The following is a 20,741-nucleotide window of genomic DNA, read 5'->3' as shown; positions in this document are numbered from 1 at the left end:
TACAGCAAACTAATGACCACCATGGATCTGAGAGCCGTGGGTCTGAGGGCCGTGGGTCTGAGGTCCGTGGGTCTGCCGTAATCTCTGTCAGTACAATTCTAATACAGAGATAACAGAGCGCTTACCATCCGTCCCTATTGAATATGACGTGACTTACACGGCGCTCCGGACACACCGCTTTCCCTGCTCTGCTCGTACATTTATACATTTCGATATAGGGCGTAATATGAAGGGCGACGCCTCTCTCAGTATTCTTCCACTGGCCGTTTTCACACGTAGATCTCCTTGAGGTCTGCAGTCTGTCCCGCACCAGATGTCTCCCTTATCAGAGAGTGTAATAAAGGAACAATGGGATCTGTGTCGGCGTGTAAGGAGTTAACCCTTCATAGTTTCAGCGTATCTCAAAATATAGTTTAATACAGTCTCGTGAAATGAACATAGTTGGTAATACATTCTTAGTAAAGTTAATATATTTGGTATTCCCTTCACAGACAAGCAGCATAAATACTGACTTCATCATGACTTTAGCATGTTTTGTGATGGATAAACATCTGAACACATTTGACATAAAAAATCTTTAATTTAAGATAATACATTCCATGTACTTAATAAGAATCAGAATGATTTCCATTGTCAGTTTTTATATTTATGGTTTTATATTGTATTTGTGATAAACCAAAACAAAACACTGAATAAGTGTAAAATACTGACTGATAGAGTCATGACAATAAATAGATTTTGGTAAATACATAGACAAAATGTACAGTTTAGCACTATGTATAAAATATAATTAAACTGAGCAAATGTTCTGAAGTATTGTAAATGTTGTAAAAGTGAAGAAGCAGCACCTTTAGACCACGAGCTGGACTTTAAGGTGAAGCTCATATTAATAGATCCATGTTGAACCGGCTTTTATGATGACGCAGTGACAGCTGCTCACTCCTCGCTCACTCCATGCTCACTCCTCGCTCACTCACTCCTCGCTCCCTTACTCACTCCTTACTCACTCCTCGCTCACTCCTCGCTCACTCTTCATTCACTCCTCGCTCACTCACTCACTCCTCGCTCCCTTACTCACTCCTCGCTCACTCCTCGCTCACTCTTCATTCACTCCTCGCTCACTCTTCGCTCACTCTCTTCTTCATCTTCATAATGTGCAATGGCTTCAAGTGTCTGCATTCTTGCGTAAAAGTACTACATGTGTGTAGTAAAGACTTTATTCTTGTCAGGCTCGAGCCATGGAATGGAATGTTCATTCCATGGAATGCTGGGGTCTATTGTTCTCTGGGGGCGGAGGCTCCATTTTATTGGAGTTGGGGCCGAGCCGATGGCGTCTATGTCCCATGTGTGACTTTCATCAATGTTCAGGGTCAAAAATGCCCGAGTCTGAACATGAAGAATAGGAATAATAGGAATAAGAAACCAGGGGAAGAATATTCTTTAGACTTTAATCTTTAAAGCCTCTTTAGCTCCAGTACTAGTTTGTTTAAGCTGAAGTTGTGTAATGTAGTTTAGTTAGTTATAGAGTTGGGGTGTGTTGAAGAATGTGAGGATGAGGATGAAGAGGATGTTCTAACGAGCTTTGAACTTCTAAAGAATAAAGTCTGGCTGTAATGTAACACTTGTATACCAACCGCCATAAAACAACAATATGTAGTTTAGTTGTGTAAAGAAGTGTATTGTGCCTAATTTATGGAAAAAGTACTACATGTGTTTAACACATGTGTGTCTGAGTACTACATGTGTTGTTGAAAATGTTCAATATTTGTTGAAAAATATTCAGCCTTCCCGTGCGTTAGGGCTGGGTATTGCAGACGCAGACACGAGTGACGCAGTGACGAGTGACGCAGACACGAGTGACGCAGTGACGAGTGACGCAGACACGAGTGACGCAGTGACGCTGACGCAGACACGAGTGACGCAGACACGAGTGACGCAGTGACGCTGACGCAGACACGAGTGACGCAGACACGAGTGACGCAGACACGAGTGACGCAGACACGAGTGACGAGTGACGCAGACACGAGTGACGCAGACACGAGTGACGCAGACACGAGTGACGAGTGACGCAGACACGAGTGACGCAGACACGAGTGACGCAGACACGAGTGACGCAGACACGAGTGACGAGTGACGCAGACACGAGTGACGCAGACACGAGTGACGAGTGACGCAGACACGAGTGACGAGTGACGCAGACACGAGTGACGCAGACACGAGTGAAGCAGACACGAGTGACGCAGACACGAGTGACGCAGACACGAGTGACGAGTGACGCAGACACGAGTGACGCAGACACGAGTGACGCAGACACGAGTGACGAGTGACGCAGACACGAGTGACGAGTGACGCAGACACGAGTGACGCAGACACGAGTGACGCAGTGACGCTGACGCAGACACGAGTGACGCAGTGACGCTGACGCAGACACGAGTGACGAGTGACGCAGACACGAGTGACGCAGTGACGCTGACGCAGACACGAGTGACGCAGACACGAGTGACGCAGACACGAGTGACGCAGACACGAGTGACGAGTGACGCTGACGCAGACACGAGTGACGCAGACACGAGTGACGAGTGACGCTGACGCAGACACGAGTGACGCAGACACGAGTGACGAGTGACGCAGACACGAGTGACGCAGTGACGCTGACGCAGACACGAGTGACGCAGTGACGCTGACGCAGACACGTGTGACGAGTGACGCAGACACGAGTGACGCAGTGACGCTGACGCAGACACGAGTGACGCAGACACGAGTGACGCAGACACGAGTGACGAGTGACGCTGACGCAGACACGAGTGACGCAGACACGAGTGACGCAGACACGAGTGACGAGTGACGCAGACACGAGTGACGCAGACACGAGTGACGAGTGACGCAGACACGAGTGACGCAGTGACGCTGACGCAGACACGAGTGACGCAGACACGAGTGACGAGTGACGCAGACACGAGTGACGCAGTGACGCTGACGCAGACACGAGTGACGAGTGACGCAGACACGAGTGACGCAGACACGAGTGACGAGTGACGCAGACACGAGTGACGCAGTGACGCTGACGCAGACACGAGTGACGCAGTGACGCTGACGCAGACACGAGTGACGAGTGACGCAGACACGAGTGACGCAGTGACGCTGACGCAGACACGAGTGACGCAGTGACGCTGACGCAGTGACGCTGACGCAGTGACGCTGACGCAGACACGAGTGACGCAGACACGAGTGACGCAGACACGAGTGACGCAGTGACGCAGTGACGCAGACACGAGTGACGAGTGACGCAGACACGAGTGACGCAGTGACGCAGACACGAGTGACGCAGACACGAGTGACGCAGACACGAGTGACGAGTGACGAGTGACGCAGACACGAGTGACGCAGAGTGACGCAGACACGAGTGACGAGTGACGCAGACACGAGTGACGCAGTGACGCAGACACGAGTGACGCAGACACGAGTGACGCAGACACGAGTGACGAGTGACGCAGACACGAGTGACGCAGAGTGACGCAGACACGAGTGAAGCAGACACGAGTGACGCAGACACGAGTGACGCAGACACGAGTGACGAGTGACGCAGACACGAGTGACGAGTGACGCAGACACGAGTGACGCGAGTGACGCAGACACGAGTGACGCAGAGTGAAGCAGACACGAGTGACGAGTGACGCAGACACGAGTGACGCAGAGTGACGCAGACACGAGTGAAGCAGACACGAGTGACGCAGACACGAGTGACGCAGACACGAGTGACGAGTGACGCAGACACGAGTGACGAGTGACGCAGACACGAGTGACGCGAGTGACGCAGACACGAGTGACGCAGAGTGAAGCAGACACGAGTGACGAGTGACGCAGACACGAGTGACGCAGAGTGACGCAGACACGAGTGAAGCAGACACGAGTGACGCAGACACGAGTGACGCAGACACGAGTGACGCAGACACGAGTGACGCAGAGTGACGCAGACACGAGTGACGCAGAGTGACGCAGACACGAGTGACGCAGACACGAGTGACGCAGACACGAGTGACGCAGACACGAGTGACGCAGACACGAGTGACGCAGAGTGACGCAGACACGAGTGACGCAGACACGAGTGACGCAGACACGAGTGACGCAGACACGAGGCAGACACGAGTGACGCAGACGGCTGTATTTTTCCGAGCGGTGAGTACAAATAAAGTTGTTCCCTGTTGAATAAAACGCGTTTGGAGATGTCTTATGATCGTAACTTAGTGAATCATTATTTGGCATTAGTTACATAAGTAACCAGCGCGCCAGTAAATAGCGCGTAGCGCGCTTAAAATGTTTCATTCATTCAAGTTTTGAGATGTTTTGCCACATAATGATTTGCAAACGCGATTATACCAAGGGCATCATCATATGTACCATCATATGTACCAGTTAAATATCACATAAGTGATAATTTTATGTCAAAAAGATCATTCATTATGTGAAATGTGTCGCAAAAGAGTTTTTCGTCTAGTTTTTTGTCTACAGTGTTGTACACAAGTCTAAATGTGTACTCAATCACAAGTACAAGTTCTGCTGCCAAAATGCAACTTAAGTGAAAGTAAAAAGTACACATGGAAAAAACTACTCAATGTTCAAATGGCTTTTTTAACATGGTATATTTTTTAAGCACATTATTATTATTAGGCCCGAGCACCACAAGCTGGCGAGAGGCCTATTAATCTCATAAGGCCGTGCGAAGCACGGCTGCGAAAGTGCACACGTAGTGCGCACGAAATCGAGCGCGAAGCGCTCGCCCACTTCCAAACACTCACTAACGCACTCCTTCACTCACGCACGCCCCGTGCATACTAATTAGTAGTAGGAAAATGGAACATTACCGTTGTAAACGGGCGAAGCCCGTGCAAAAGTGCGCTTATCTGCCCCGGACCATCAGCTCCCCACTTCGCCTGGACTCACCCATCCCCCCAGCACACAGTCCCCCTGCCAACCACTGACTGTCACAGCAGCACAGGTGAGGAGTGAGCTGAAGAGGATTAAAGTGAGGAAGGCAGCAGGACCTGATGGCATCAGCCCCAGGCTCCTTAAGTCCTGGGCAGATGAACTGTGTGGAGTTATGGAGCATGTCTTCAACATGAGCCTGAAGCTGAGGGTGGTACCACAGGTCTGGAAGACCTCCTGTCTGGTACCTGTGCCTAAGACACTGCGCCCCAAAGACCTCAACAGCTTCAGGCCAGTGGCTCTCACGTCCCACCTGATGAAGACACTGGAGCGGCTGGTCCTGGACCACCTCTGCTCCACCGTGAGCTCAGCCATGGACCCGCTGCAGTTTGCATATCGGTCTGGCATCGGAGTGGAGGACGCCGTCATCTCCCTGCTGCACCGCTCTCTCTCTCACCTGGAAAAGCCTGGCAGCTCTGTGAGGATTCTGTTCTTCGATCTTTCCAGCGCCTTCAACACCATCCAGCCGCTGCTCCTGAGGGACAAGCTGGAGACGGCTGGTGTGGAGTACGACCTGGCAGAGTGGATCCTGGACTACCTCACAGACTGTTAGAGAGCGATGTGTTCCACTACATGTAAGCACTATATTGTTCGGCGTAGGGATACGCTCTGTTCAATTAATAAAGGCGGAACCTCCTGTTCACTTCACTCACGGGACCGGAGCAGTGAACAGTGCGGCTACCGATAAAACGACACACGAGTCTTCTGTCCTGCATTATATACCTGGTGTACCAAGACTGAGTATTCTGCAAAGATGTCACAGTCAGATGGCACGGGAGAGAGTGCACAAGCTGAGCGAAACGCTACAATGAACCCAACAGGTTATGGGCCCAGGCAAACCCCAGGTACAGCAATGCACGGACGCGGACTGCCGCCGAGGTTCGACGGAGACGAAGCCCGCTATCACATCTGGGAGGCAAGATTTTTAGCGTACTTGAAAACAATTGGCCTAAAAGACGCTATCCTCGGAGGTCAGGAAGCTGCAGCGGCTAACCCACAAGAGGCGGTGGAGGCCGGTAGGAAAAATGAACTGGCATATGCAGAAATGTGTGGATGTTTGGATGATAAGACACTTTTGCTAATCCTATATGAGGCGCCAGACGATGGAAAGAAAAGTTTGGAAATACTGAGGCGCCATTTTGAGTCTGAAGAAAAGCCGCGGATCGTGGGGCTTTACACGGAGCTAACCAATGTGCTAATGGCTAATGGGGAAGAGCTAGCGGACTATCTAGCACGTGTTGAGAAGATAGTGGCCGCACTAAACAGAGCTAAAGAGACCCTCAGTGATGCACTCTTGGTATCTATGGTGTTAAAAGGACTCACAGACGAATACAATCCATTTTCTGTGCATGTCACTCAGACAAGAGAAGTTTTAACCTTCAACGAGTTCAAAGCCAGGCTGAGGAGCTTTGAGTGCTCGCTACGCTACCGCAGCAGACCACGGGCCGACGAGGTAATGACCGCAAACTACAGAGCTGTTAAACCAAAGTTTAAAGACTACAAGGAGAAGAAATACTTCAAAGGGGGAATGCTTTATTTGTGATAAAGTTGGGCACAAAGCAAGAGACTGTAGATACAAAGAGAAGAAAGCACAACGTGACTTCAGGGCTCCTGCTACACAAAACAGCAAGGTGGCCGCCATAAAAGACACTGGGCAGTACAGTTCTCGCGCTAGAGACAACCAGAGAACAGAGGAGGAAACCTTCTTACTCAAGGCGACGGAATGGCAACCTCACAACGCCCAGCCGGAGGGACTACTTGTGGACAGCGGTGCCTCTGCCCACATCATCACCAACGAAGGAGCTTTCACCAGATTCGACGAGACGTTCTGGCCAAAGAACCACGTCATGCAGCTGGCAGATGGATCTCGGATCACTGGCAGCGTGCTGAAGAAAGGCGACGCCCAGATCAAACTTGCTGACAACAGAGGCGGAGTGGTCAGTGTCAAGCTTACCAACGCCCTTTTGATCCCTGGATACCCACAGAACATCCTTTCTGTGGAGGCAGCAGCTTCAAAAGGAGCTAAGTTCAACTTGGAGTTGAACAATAACAAAATGATCCTCCCTGATGGTACCACATGTGACATGAAGGTAAAAGACAGACTATACTATTTGGACGTTGTGGAAGAGAGCTGTAATGATTCTTGTAATGCATGTTTTGATCTGAAAACTTGGCATGAGATAATGGGTCATTGCAACTATGGTGACATAGTAAAACTTGAAACGGTTGTAGATGGCATGAAAATCAAAGATGGAAAGTGCAAACCAAATCAGTGTGAAACATGTCTTCAGGGAAAATTCATCCAGAGCAGAAACAGAGAGGCAGATGTAAGAGCCAAAGCCCCTTTAGAGCTCATACATACAGACCTTGGTGGGCCTATTAGCCCAGAGTCACCTGAAGGGTACAAATATGCGATCACTTTCACTGATGATTTTTCTGGTGCAATCTATGTGTATTTCCTTAAAAACAAAAACAAGGCAGTAGAAGCTACAAAACAGTTCTTGGCCGACACAGCACCTTACGGTAAAGTGAAACGCCTGAGATCCGACAATGGGACAGAGTTTGTTGCTGAGGAGTATCAGTCACTACTGTTGGACAATACTATTAAGCATGAGAGGTCAGCACCCTACTCTCCCCATCAGAATGGGACTGCAGAGCGGAACTGGCGTACACTGTTTGAAATGGTGCGCTGCATGTTGATAGAGTCAGGACTACCAAAAGAGCTATGGCCCTATGCGGCTAGAACTGCAGCCATCATAAGAAACAGGTGTTACTGTAAGAGAACAGGAGAGACACCTTATTACCTTTTCACTGGCAAAAGACCAGATTTGTCAAAAATGAAAAAGTTTGGTTCAGATTGTGTGGTGTATGAACAAAACAGGAAAAAGCTAGGTCCAAAAGGCAAAAAGGGAATTTTTGTGAGTTTTGACCGTCATTCACCAGCTTATCTGATTTATTTTCCAGAGACGAACAAAGTTCAAAAACACAGATTGGTCCACTTCATAACAAAAGAAGTGACTGAGAGGCAGACACAGACTGACATGGACCAAGCAGAGGACCACTACGTTGAGTGGGTAACGGCACCAACTGAAGTGACTCTACCACAGACTGACTGGGAAGAAACAAACAACGAGCAGGTTTCTAACCCAGACAGTGACGCAAAGACTGATACACAGACTCCACAGGTAGAATTAGAAAGAAACCAAAGTATTTGGATGACTATGAATGTACAGTGCAGAGCAGTGAGTTAACTATCGACTACTGTTACAGAGCTACAGTTGGGCTGCCACAAACCTTTAAAGAGGCTCTGGCATCACCAATGGCTGACAACTGGAAAAAGGCAATGAGAGGTGAAATGGAGACATTTAAAGAAAATGACACCTTCTCACTTGTACCGTTACCAGAGGGTAGACAGACAGTGGGGGGAAGGTGGGTTTATGCGCTCAAAGAAGATGACCGGGGAAATGAAACATACAAGGCCAGGTATGTGGCGAAAGGATACAGTCAGGTGGAGGGACTGGACTATTCTGAGACATTCTCACCGACTGCTAATTTGACTTCCTTACGTGTGCTGATGCAGCTGGCAGCACAGCATGATTTGAAATTACATCAAATGGACGTTAAAGCAGCTTACTTGCATGCACCTATTGACTGCGAAATATACATGGAACAACCAGAAGGTTTTCAGGCTAAACCAAAAAATGGTGCACAACTGGTGTGTAAATTGCATAAATCAATCTATGGGCTTAAACAGTCGGGCAGAAATTGGAACATTATGCTTCAGAATTTCTTGCTTGAGAAGAACTTTGTGCAAAGTCAGGCAGACCACTGTATTTACACAAAACTGTCTGAAAATGAAAATGTAATTTTGTTAGTATGGGTTGATGATATTGTTGTGGCTGCAACCAATGAAAAGTGTTTAAAGGAGGTCAAAGAGGAACTGAAAAGTACATTTAAAATGAAAGACCTCGGACAACTTACTCATTTCTTAGGGATTGATTTCACACAAAAAGAGGGTTCTATCACAATGAACCAGACAAGATACATTGCCAAAATTTTGGAAAGATTTGGAATGTCTGATTGCAAATCCAGAGCAACTCCTAGTGAAATAAAGTGTGATTTGACTCCAGACGGGGATCAAACTGATCAAAGAAAATACAGGGGTATGTTGGGCAGCCTCATCTATATCATGACTTGTACTAGGCCTGATGTGAGTTGGATAGTGAGCAGATTGTCACAATATCTGTCAGATCCCAGAGAGAAACACATGACAGCTTTAAAGCATGTGTACAGGTACCTACAAGGGACAAAGGACTATAAGTTGTGTTACCACAAATGTGACACTAAACTTCAACTAATGGGATATTCTGATGCAGACTGGGCCAACGACCCAGAGGACAGAAAGAGCATTACAGGCTACTGCTACAGTCTAAGCCAGAACGGTGCGATTGTTTCAATCTGGAACATTCCCAATGTCTTTGAAAACTGCGGTCATAAAGCCTCTCCTAAAGAAGAGCAGTCTTGATGCCGCAGTACTGAGTCATTACCGGCCCATCTCTAATCTGCCATTTTGGGGCAAAGTCCTTGAAAAGGTTGTTTACCAACAGCTCACAGATTTCCTCTTAATAAACAACTCATTTGATGTTTTTCAGTCAGGTTTTAGACCTCATCACAGCACTGAGACTGCTCTTGTCAAGGTGACAAATGACATCCGCCTGAACACTGACATGGGCAAAGCCTCAGTCTTAATTCTGTTAGATCTGAGTGCTGCTTTTGACACTGTCGATCATGGGATCCTCTTACAGAGACTAGAGGACTGGGTGGGCATCACTGGCACTGCCCTAAACTGGTTAAGGTCCTATCTGGAAGACAGGAAGTACTTTGTTGAAATTGGTAGCTGTGTCTCAGACCACATGACCCTGACCTGTGGAGTGCCCCAAGGGTCAGTCCTGGGTCCTCTTCTGTTCAACCTCTACATGCTGCCGTTAGGTCAGTTGATACGCAGTGAAAATGTGTCCTATCACAATTATGCAGACGACACTCAAATCTATGTTTCACTATCGGCAGGTGACTATGGACCAGTAGATTCACTCTGTCACTGCATCCAACAGATCAGTGTGTGGATGCAAAACAACTTTCTCCAGCTGAACTCAGACAAGACTGAAATAATCGTTTTTGGCCCACAGAAACAAAGAGAAAGTGTTAGCGGTCACCTCCAGAGTCTCGCTCTAAAACCTACAAACCAAATTAGAAATCTGGGGGTAATAATGGACTCAGACTTGAACTTTAATAGCCACGTCAAATCAATAACATCAGCAGCTTTTTACCATCTAAAAAACATTGCCAAAATCAAAAATATAGTGTCAAAACCAGATTTAGAGAGACTTATCCATGCGTTTGTCTCCAGTAGATTAGACTACTGTAACGGCCTGCTCACTGGCCTCTCCAAACGAGCTGTAAAACAGCTGCAGTACATCCAGAACGCTGCTGCTCGGGTCCTGACTAGAACCAGGAAGTATGATCACATTAGTCCTGTTCTCAGGTCTCTGCACTGGCTCCTGTGGCTCAGAGAATAGACTTTAAAGCAGGTCTGCTTGTGTACAAGTCTCTCCATGGCCTAGCACCAAAGTATATCTTGGATATGTTAGTGCCATATGAACCATCTCGGACTCTGAGGACCTCAGGGACCGGCCTCCTGCTGGTGCCCAGAGTCAGGACAAAACATGGGGAATCTGCGTTTCAGTTTTATGCAGCTAAAATCTGGAACAGTCTTCCTGAAGATGTGAGACAGGCTTCTACTCTGACAATGTTCAAATCTAAGCTAAAAACAGTTTTGTTTAGCTGCGCATATGACTGAAAGGATTTTTTCTTTGCACTCTTCTCTTTTGTTTGTGATTTTATTAGTTTAGAAAATCAGTTGGATTGATAATTTTTAATTTAGTTAATTTTATTGTATTTCTGTTTCTGTAATTTCTTTGTGATTTGAATGCATTTTTACTGCTGTGAAGCACTTTGAATTGCCTTGTGTATGAAATGTGCTCTACAAATAAACTTGCCTTGCCTTGCCTTCGTGGAAAACAAAGAAACAGCAAACTGTTGCACTGTCAACGTGTGAAGCAGAATATGTGGCGCTAGCCGCTACTATTCAAGAAGCACTTTACCTCACACAACTTTTGAGGGATATGGACCCTAACTTTGAACCAACAACAAAGGTCTTTGAGGACAACCAAGGGACTATACGTCTTGCGAAGAACCCTGTAAACCGCCAGCGGAGCAAACATGTAGACATTAAATACCACTTTATCAGGTCTAATGTGTTGCAGGGTAAAATACTCCTTGTGTACTGTCCTACTGAGAACATGGTCGCAGATGTGTTCACAAAATCTGCCACAAGGGTCAAAATTGAAAAGTTTTGTGATTATATGTTTGGTAACTAATGCTTATTGAGATGTGAGTGGCACCATCGAGTGGGGGTGTTAGAGAGCGATGTGTTCCACTACATGTAAGCACTATATTGTTCGGCGTAGGGATACGCTCTGTTCAATTAATAAAGGCGGAACCTCCTGTTCACTTCACTCACGGGACCGGAGCAGTGAACAGTGCGGCTACCGATAAAACAACACACAAGTCTTCTGTCCTGCATTATATACCTGGTGTACCAAGACTGAGTATTCTGCAAAGATGTTACAGTCGGATGGCACGGGAGAGAGTGCACAAGCTGAGCGAAACGCTGCAATGAACCCAACACAGACCGACCCCAGTTTGTGAGAGCCCGGAACTGTGTGTCTGACACTCGGACCTGCAGTGTGGGGGCGCCCCAGGGCACTGTCCTCGCGCCCTTTCTCTTCACCCTTTACACTGCAGACTTCAGACATGACACAGACAGCTGTGTCCTGCAGAAGTTCTCTGACGACTCTGCCATCATCGGACTCATCACGGACGACGATGACGCGGAGTACAGGGGACTGGCGCAGGACTTTGTGGACTGGTGTCAGCGGAACCACCTCCTCATCAACGCGGGGAAGACCAAGGAGATGGTGGTGGATTTCCGCAGACGCCACCCCACTGCCCCCTCACCAGTGAACATCCAGGGACGGGACATTGAGAGAGTGGACTCATACAAGTACCTGGGTGTTCATCTGAACCACAAACTGGACTGGACTCATAGCACAGACGCACTGTACAGGAAGAGCCAGAGTCGGCTCTACCTCCTGAGGAGACTCAGGTCTTTTGGAGTGACAGGGCCACTCCTGAAGACCTTCTACGACTCTGTGGTGGCATCAGCCCTCCTGTATGGTGTGGCCTGCTGGAGCAGCAGCATCACAGAGAGGGAGAGGAAGAGGCTGGACAGAGTCATCAAGAAGTCCAGCTCCGTCCTGGGCTGTGCTCTGGACTCGGTGCAGGAGGTGGGGGACAGGAGGGTCCTGGCTAGATTCACATCTATGCTTGACCATGAGTGTCACCTCCTGCAGGACACTCTGTCCCCTGCAGGACACTCTGTCCCCTGCAGGACAATCTGTCCGCTCTGGAGAGCAGCTTCAGTGACAGACTGATCCACCCTCGATGTGTGAAGGAAAGGTTCCGTAGGTCTTTCCTTCCTGCTGCTGTCAGACTTTATAACAAAAACTGTTAGTACTGAACATGTGCAATACTGACCTAACCTAATGTGCAATTCTGTCATATGTGCAATTGCTGTTGGAATTCATGTGCAATTCATGTGCAATTACTGTGAAATCCATGTGCAATCTATGTGCTGTCGTGACACATATTCATGTGCAATTACTGTCGTGATCACATGCAATGGTATTTATGTATTTATTTATTTATTTGTCTATGGGAGTTTTTTATTTATTTATAGGAGATCTTCTACTGAAAGTGTTTTTCAGATTTCCTATAAGTGATCTGTTCTTCTGTATCTACCTCTGTATCTACCTGCGTTGCACCAATGAAATTTCCCCATGTGGGACAATAAAGGAATATCTTATCTTATCTTATCTTAAACGAGCACTTTACATTGGGATGACGACCGCTTCACGACCATCAAAAGATATCCACATTTTTATTCAAAGAGTCACGGTGTCTGCCGCACATTTTGCCAAGAATTCAAAATAAAATTGCTTTTTGATGGTAAAACAAAGGGGAGAAGATGTGACAGCGTCACAGATTCAGCAGTAGGTGTACTAAAAGGACAGTTGGGGCGCGTTAGCGCCCCCTCCTCTTGCGGCGTGGCGGCGGCGTGGCGAGGGCCGATCATTGCCGCTTGCGGCTATATTTATTATTATTATATTATTGCGATACAAACCAGATTAAATAAACTGCTGAATGACAAAGAGGAGTTTTCATATGAATCCAGATTATTGTTTTATTGTAAAGGTGCGTCTCATGTACATGTCAATGTAGTTCACTGTTTGTTTGTTTCTGTCTGTTTTCTCTCAGAGCATGTACGCATATCCTGTATTCACCCGATCTTCAGATCAGTATCGTCACCTTCTGTTGGGACGTACGAAGGAGGCGAGGAGTAAGGAGGATCTGCTGTCTGAGAGGGCCCGCAGAAAGGAGGAGGTGTTGGCAGAGGCCACTGCCTATGTCCGGGAGAACGGGGGTGATCCTGGTGACGAGTTCCTGGTGCTGGTCCACTGCAAACTAGTTGGGGAAGTACCAGGGCCAGAGGTTCCGGTGGATGCTGGAGAATGACCTGGGTTATGCTGTGTACCTGATCGCCAGCATCTCCAGAGAGGAGGAGAGGGACAACCCGCTCTCGGCAGACAAGCACCCGTTCCTCAAGTACACCTCCCAGATCAGGCAGATTGGAGAGGAGGTGGAGATGTTCAAGAGGAGACAGGCTTTGAAGCAGGAGGCTGAGAGGACCGGAGACAATGGGTGTCTGGAGGTGGAGTACGGGGACTTCAGGGGCAGGTCCATGGAGGGGGTGTATGAGGACCCAAGCAAGAAGGCCAGGGACTTTATCACCTACCTGAAGAAAAAGCTTGGGGTCAGGCCCAACACCAAAATGGCCCTCTTCAGGGAGTATGTGCTGCGGAGGACGGCTCGTGATGCTGCTGCTGCTGCTGCTGCTGCTGCTGCTGCTGCTGCTGCTGCTGCTGCTGCTGCTGCTGCTGCTGCTGCTGCTGCTGCTGCTGCTGCTGCTGCTGCTGCTGCTACACCTGCCACTGTGTCTGGTGCTGGGCTCCTGCCTGCACCTGCTGCCACTAAGAGCGGGGAAAACCCTTCTCTGCCTCACAGCTGGAACAGAAGATTATGTCCTCTACCAAACCATGTAAGTACTACTGCAATGTGCTATAAAATAATGTACTGTTAATTTAAAACCCTGCACTTGTTGTAACGGCTTGCTTTAACCCACAGCTGCAGCTCCACGTGTCCCCCTCCATCAGAGTCCAGTCGGAGGCGTCTGTTCTCTGGTGAGTAAAGGGCTTACTGCACACAGGATGTTGGAGACATGTGCTCACTGTCTGACGTCATTTCACAGACGCTGCTGCTGCAGGGGACTTCTTCCAGCAGGACGACGACCTGGAGATGCTGACCGCTGCTTCACAGGCTGAGGAACAACTCCCTAAAGGTGTGGTATTTTACACAAATGTTTCACCAGCATTGATGTGGTATAATAACTGATATGAATTCATAAAATGGTCTTTTATTTCACAACACAGAGAAATGGACAAGTGTTGAACTACATGCCTCCTGTGCTTGCTCCTCTGGCACCACCTCCTGTGCTTGCTCCTCTGGCACCACCTCCTGTGCTTGCTCCTCAGGCACCACCTCCTGTGCTTGCTCCTCTGGCACCACCTCCTGTGCTTGCTCCTCAGGCACCACCTCCTGTGCTTACTCCTCAGGCACCACCTCCTGTGCTTGCTCCTCAGGCACCACCTCCTGTGCTTGCTCCTCAGGCACCACCTCCTGTGCCCGTTCCTCAGGCACCACCTCCTGTGCTTGCTCCTCTGGCACCACCTCCTGTGCCCGCTCCTCAGGCACCACCTCCTGTGCTTGCTCCTCAGGCACCACCTCCTGTGCTTGCTCCTCTGGCACCACCTCCTGTGCTTGCTCCTCAGGCACCACCTCCTGTGCTTGCTCCTCAGGCACCACCTCCTGTGCTTGCTCCTCAGGCACCACCTCCTGTGCTTGCTCCTCAGGCACCACCTCCTGTGCTTGCTCCTCAGGCACCACCTCCTGTGCCCGCTCCTCAGGCACCACCTCCTGTACTTGCTCCTCAGGCACCACCTCCTGTGCTTGCTCCTCAGGCACCACCTCCTGTGCCCGCTCCTCAGGCACCACCTCCTGTACTTGCTCCTCAGGCACCACCTCCTGTGCTTGCTCCTCTGGCACCACCTCCTGTGCTTGCTCCTCAGGCACCACCTCCTGTGCTTGCTCCTCAGGCACCACCTCCTGTGCCCGCTCCTCTGGCACCACCTCCTGTGCTTGCTCCTCAGGCACCACCTCCTGTGCTTGCTCCTCTGGCACCACCTCCTGTGCTTGCTCCTCTGGCACCACCTCCTGTGCTTGCTCCTCAGGCACCACCTCCTGTGCTTGCTCCTCTGGCACCACCTCCTGTGCTTGCTCCTCTGGCACCACCTCCTGTGCTTGCTCCTCTGGCACCACCTCCTGTGCTTGCTCCTCTGGCACCACCTCCTGTGCTTGCTCCTCAGGCACCACCTCCTGTGCTTGCTCCTCAGGCACCACCTCCTGTGCCCGCTCCTCTGGCACCACCTCCTGTGCTTGCTCCTCAGGCACCACCTCCTGTGCTTGCTCCTCTGGCACCACCTCCTGTGCTTGCTCCTCTGGCACCACCTCCTGTGCTTGCTCCTCAGGCACCACCTCCTGTGCTTGCTCCTCTGGCACCACCTCCTGTGCTTGCTCCTCTGGCACCACCTCCTGTGCTTGCTCCTCTGGCACCACCTCCTGTGCTTGCTCCTCAGGCACCACCTCCTGTGCTTGCTCCTCTGGCACCACCTCCTGTGCCCGCTCCTCTGGCACCACCTCCTGTGCTTGCTCCTCTGGCACCACCTCCTGTGCTTGCTCCTCTGGCACCACCTCCTGTGCCCGCTCCTCAGGCACCACCTCCTGTGCTTGCTCCTCAGGCACCACCTCCTGTGCTTGCTCCTCAGGCACCACCTCCTGTGCTTGCTCCTCAGGCACCACCTCCTGTGCTTGCTCCTCTGGCACCACCTCCTGTGCCCGCTCCTCAGGCACCACCTCCTGTGCTTGCTCCTCTGGCACCACCTCCTGTGCTTGCTCCTCAGGCACCACCTCCTGTGCTTGCTCCTCTGGCACCACCTCCTGTGCTTGCTCCTCAGGCACCACCTCCTGTGCACGCTCCTCTGGCACCACCTCCTGTGCTTGCTCCTCAGGCACCACCTCCTGTGCTTGCTCCTCAGGCACCACCTCCTGTGCTTGCTCCTCTGGCACCACCTCCTGTGCTTGCTCCTCTGGCACCACCTCCTGTGCCCGCTCCTCTGGCACCACCTCCTGTGCTTGCTCCTCTGGCACCACCTCCTGTGCTTGCTCCTCTGGCACCACCTCCTGTGCCCGCTCCTCAGGCACCACCTCCTGTGCTTGCTCCTCAGGCACCACCTCCTGTGCTTGCTCCTCAGGCACCACCTCCTGTGCCCGCTCCTCTGGCACCACCTGCTGTGCCCCATCCAACCCCAGAGCTTCCTTCCCACTGGGCTGAGCAGCTTCCCCCGTTCCAGCGCGACTGGATCAGGAAGTCTCTGTTCAGAGCCAACCCCAGAACAAGGAGGCAAGAGCTCGTTGCCGAGCTGTAGCTCTGGTGGAGCCCTCCTCAGGCACCGCCGATCCACACGCAGCCTCCTGCCTCTGCGGACATCTTCTTCTGCCGCCCGCTGTTCCTCTGGATGCCTTTGAAAATGTGGTCCATTCCACTCGTGTGTGTCCAGCCCAGCTGTGGTAATCACAGGCTGACCGCGGCCGGTCTCTACCGCACGGTGCGCCGGGTCCTGGACATAGACGGGTGGTACGACATGGCCACAGAGTATCTGGAGTGCAAGCGGTGCAAGAAGAAGTACCCGGGCTGGTCTGAGGAGGTCCTGAAGCAGCTGGACATGGGGCACCGCTACATGTTTCCCGCCATCCTGACCTACAGGTACGACACCTTTATCATTAGAATATAAACTAGTAAACACAAGGCATTGCACCACTTTTACAAACTTTATTGTAATTTCAATATACATCATTTAATACTCAAACCCCACAAAGACGAGCTCACACTCACACAATAAATACTCTAGCTGTCTTTATGAATGTATGACATTAAATCCAATGTCGTCTGCAGGTACACGTGTGACATGCGTGTGGTCCGGATGATGCGGGAGAGGACGCAGGGCAACAGTGTGAATATTGTATATAATGCACTTGTAAATATTGTATATAACGCTTTAATTTTTTGGGGAATTGAATATATTGGGCTATTTTCTTCACCTGTAAATACTGTATGTACTGTATGTACTGTATGTACTGCATTGAACCTGGGTTTTCTGTCTTGTTGTGTGAGGTGTGAGGTGCTTTCACTGTGTTTGGAATTAAACCAAGTCCATTTGTTCACACTTCTGTTCTCCTGTCCATTGTTCAGTTGGGCACACACGTGAATCACACTTCTGTGTGTTTACTTTAGCTGATGGGGTCAAGGCAGGTGATTTCTCCTCCTCTGATGAACTGCTTTTATCTCCCACTATTTCTTTTTGCTCTCTAATTAGTCATATTTATTTCAAGTGTGTTTGATTAATTATGAGAATAGCTAAACAACCAATAAATCACTCAAAACGACTCATATAAATAGTAGTATAGGCTTTATTCATAAAGATGCACTTGTAAGTATGCCACACACAATGGGGACATTTCAACACAAGTAGATACAGAAGTAAAAGAACATAATTTATAGAAAGCTTTAAAAAACACTCTTAATAGAAACACTCTTATAAACAAAACCTCTTATATTCTCAATAAAGAAAAATAAAAATTACAATAAAAATAATACAAATAATGAATGTACATTTTTTATGAATGAAACGTGACAGAGGAATGACGTCAGTGCCAAACACCAGGTTGTGAGATTGCGGTAGACAAGAGTCAAATCAGTGTCACACGGCGCTCCAACATGCGCGCGCCGCCGCGCCGCATGTGCGCGGGGATGCTCTGCTGTCTAAACTAGTCAGCCCTTTGAGAATTAGACTGATCTTTATTGAAAGTAAAAGTCAGTCTTACCTTTAGAAGACACCTGCCTCATGAGCTGTTTGTCCTGTAGTTTCTCTGCTTTAGCTTTGTAGATGAATAAAACCTGAGCCACTGCTACAACCACAATAAACTCATGGTTTGAACGATCATGTGCTGTTCTTGTCTCTTCTACGTTAGATAAACTTTGTTTTTCAGCACATGTTCTGAATGTCTCTTTTTCCAGTCGATCTGCTCTTATTTATGCCCTTCACTTTTTGCAAAACCTCAGTTAAATGATGTAGAAAAGGCCAAATTGGTCAGATTGCGTGACGTGCTGTAAACACCGCGCACTTTCTACATGCAGTCAATCATACAACAGTTCAACTGTGAAATTCATGTGCAATCTATGTGCTGTCGTGACACATATTCATGTGCAATTACTGTCGGGATCACATGCAATGGTATTTATTTATTTATTTGTCTATGGGAGGTTTTATTTGTTTATAGGAGATCTTCTACTGAAAGTGTTTTTCAGATTTCCTATAAGTGTTCTGTTCTTCTGTATCTACCTCTGTATCTACCTGCGTTGCACCAATGAAATTTCCCCATGTGGGACAATAAAGGAATATCTTATCTTATCTTAACAAAAATAACCAATGAAACGGGTAAAGAGAATTGGTGCCACTGCTGGATTCGAACCCTAGTCAACTGCGTTCCAACCCAACACTCTACCTGTTGCGCTATCCACTTAATGACGTCATGATGTATTTTTAAAAGACTATGTCAAAGACCAACCCACGTTATCTAGCGTACGTCTGTTCTATTACCCAGCATGCATCTGTTCTACTACACAGAATGCATCTGTTCTAACAACCATGGCTGAGGCTAGTGTGCCGCAGCAGCCCTATATAATATAACACATAACTCTCAGATGTCGTATTAGTTAGCTAACACATTTATTAAATTGGAACGATACAGAGAAGGTTAGCATGGACCCCTGCGCAAGGATGACACGCAAACTCGTGAAGCGACTCCAATTTTGTCTTTCTTACAATTTTATTGGCAAATTTACAGCGAATTTAACCTTATATTTTAGGTATTTTAGGTCAACAAATGCATCTTTAATAATAGTCAATTAGACGTACATTATTGTATTATCATACAAAGTGGGAAATAGAAAATACTTATATATATAAAAGTATATATGTATATATATATATATATATATATACATATACATATATATGTGTGTATATATACACACATATATATGTATATGTATATATATATACACACTTATATATATATATATATATACGTATATATATATATATATATATATATATATATATATATATATACACACACATATATATATATATACACACGTATATATATATATATATATATATATATATATACGTGTGTATATATATATATATATATATATATATATATATATACATATATATATATATGTATATATATATATATATACACACACATATATATATATACACACACACACATATATATATACACACACACATATATATATATACGTGTGTATATATATATATATATATATATATATATGTTAGAGTGTTTTTCAAAGTGATCTGTTCTTTTCTTCTGTATCTACCTCTGTATCTTCCTGCGTTGCAACAATGAAATTTCCCCATGTGGGACAATAAAGGATTATCTTATCTTATCTTAACATTTTACAAACAACTTTTTCATCTTAATGCCGTTATTGACCATTTGAAAGTACACATATATAACATAATCTGTAGTATTCTCCCCATGGCTGTATGTCCCTTCTCACCGTCCACACATTAGATTTACATGTTTGTGTTTCAGGCCATGGAAAAGGGCCCGTCCCGTCCACACTGTCCTGCAGCCGCCGACCACGGTTCTGGACAATAAAAGACGTTCAGCCATTTCTCTCTTTCACAAACGCGCTGTGTTAGTGTTCAAAACAGACGCCATCGCCTTGTTTATCGTGTTTATCGCGTTTATCTTGGTACGGGACAAACAGCATTAGGAGGCGGGGGCGGGGCAACTCAAAGAGGCCTGAAATCTGAGGCGGGAACGACAGTTAGAACGATGGAGGAGGAAACGGGATTGGATTTGAGCCCCCCAGAGCCACATGTGGTCAGAGCTAAATATGGACACGCTAAACGGCACAAATCCATCTAAAACGACAGTAAACAAGGCGATCGTTTGAGTCCGAGTGACACGCGGGTCGTTCAGGCAACGCCGCACCTCATTTCTTATGTTACAATTGAGTATTTACCGGTTGAATCGATGGTGTAATAGTTTGATTTGTCTTTGTTTTTGTCGTTTCTGCAGAATTCAATTGACTCTGTTTAGTCTTTTCTTATTCACTTTTGTGTTTTCCTGCTTCTGTTTTAGGTGCGACGGCTTAAAAGGTCTTGAGAATCGGACTGGGCCAGAGATTTGAGGGATGTTTTAGGTCCAGGACAAAACCAGGACTAAAATAGCAGGTCCAGGACTAAACCAGGACTAAAATAGCAGGTCCAGGACTAAACCAGGACTAAAATAGCAGGTCC

At 47.8% G+C, this 20,741-nt stretch overlaps 1 non-coding gene across 1 annotated transcript; it reads left to right on the top strand.

The window, feature by feature from the left end:
• The first annotated feature begins 19,105 nt into the window (after positions 1-19,105).
• LOC140360083 (U6 spliceosomal RNA) lies at positions 19,106-19,210 on the top strand. Its single transcript, XR_011926898.1, has one exon. It is a non-coding gene; the product is annotated as a U6 spliceosomal RNA (small nuclear RNA).
• The last annotated feature ends 1,531 nt before the right edge of the window (positions 19,211-20,741 follow it).

The sequence above is a fragment of the Eucyclogobius newberryi genome, unplaced genomic scaffold (assembly GCF_026437365.1).
Source record: "Eucyclogobius newberryi isolate DKJ021-1_F unplaced genomic scaffold, fEucNew1.0.hap1 SCAF_14, whole genome shotgun sequence".
NCBI lineage: Eukaryota > Metazoa > Chordata > Actinopteri > Gobiiformes > Gobiidae > Eucyclogobius > Eucyclogobius newberryi.
This window is presented reverse-complemented; position numbering and strand designations above follow the sequence as displayed.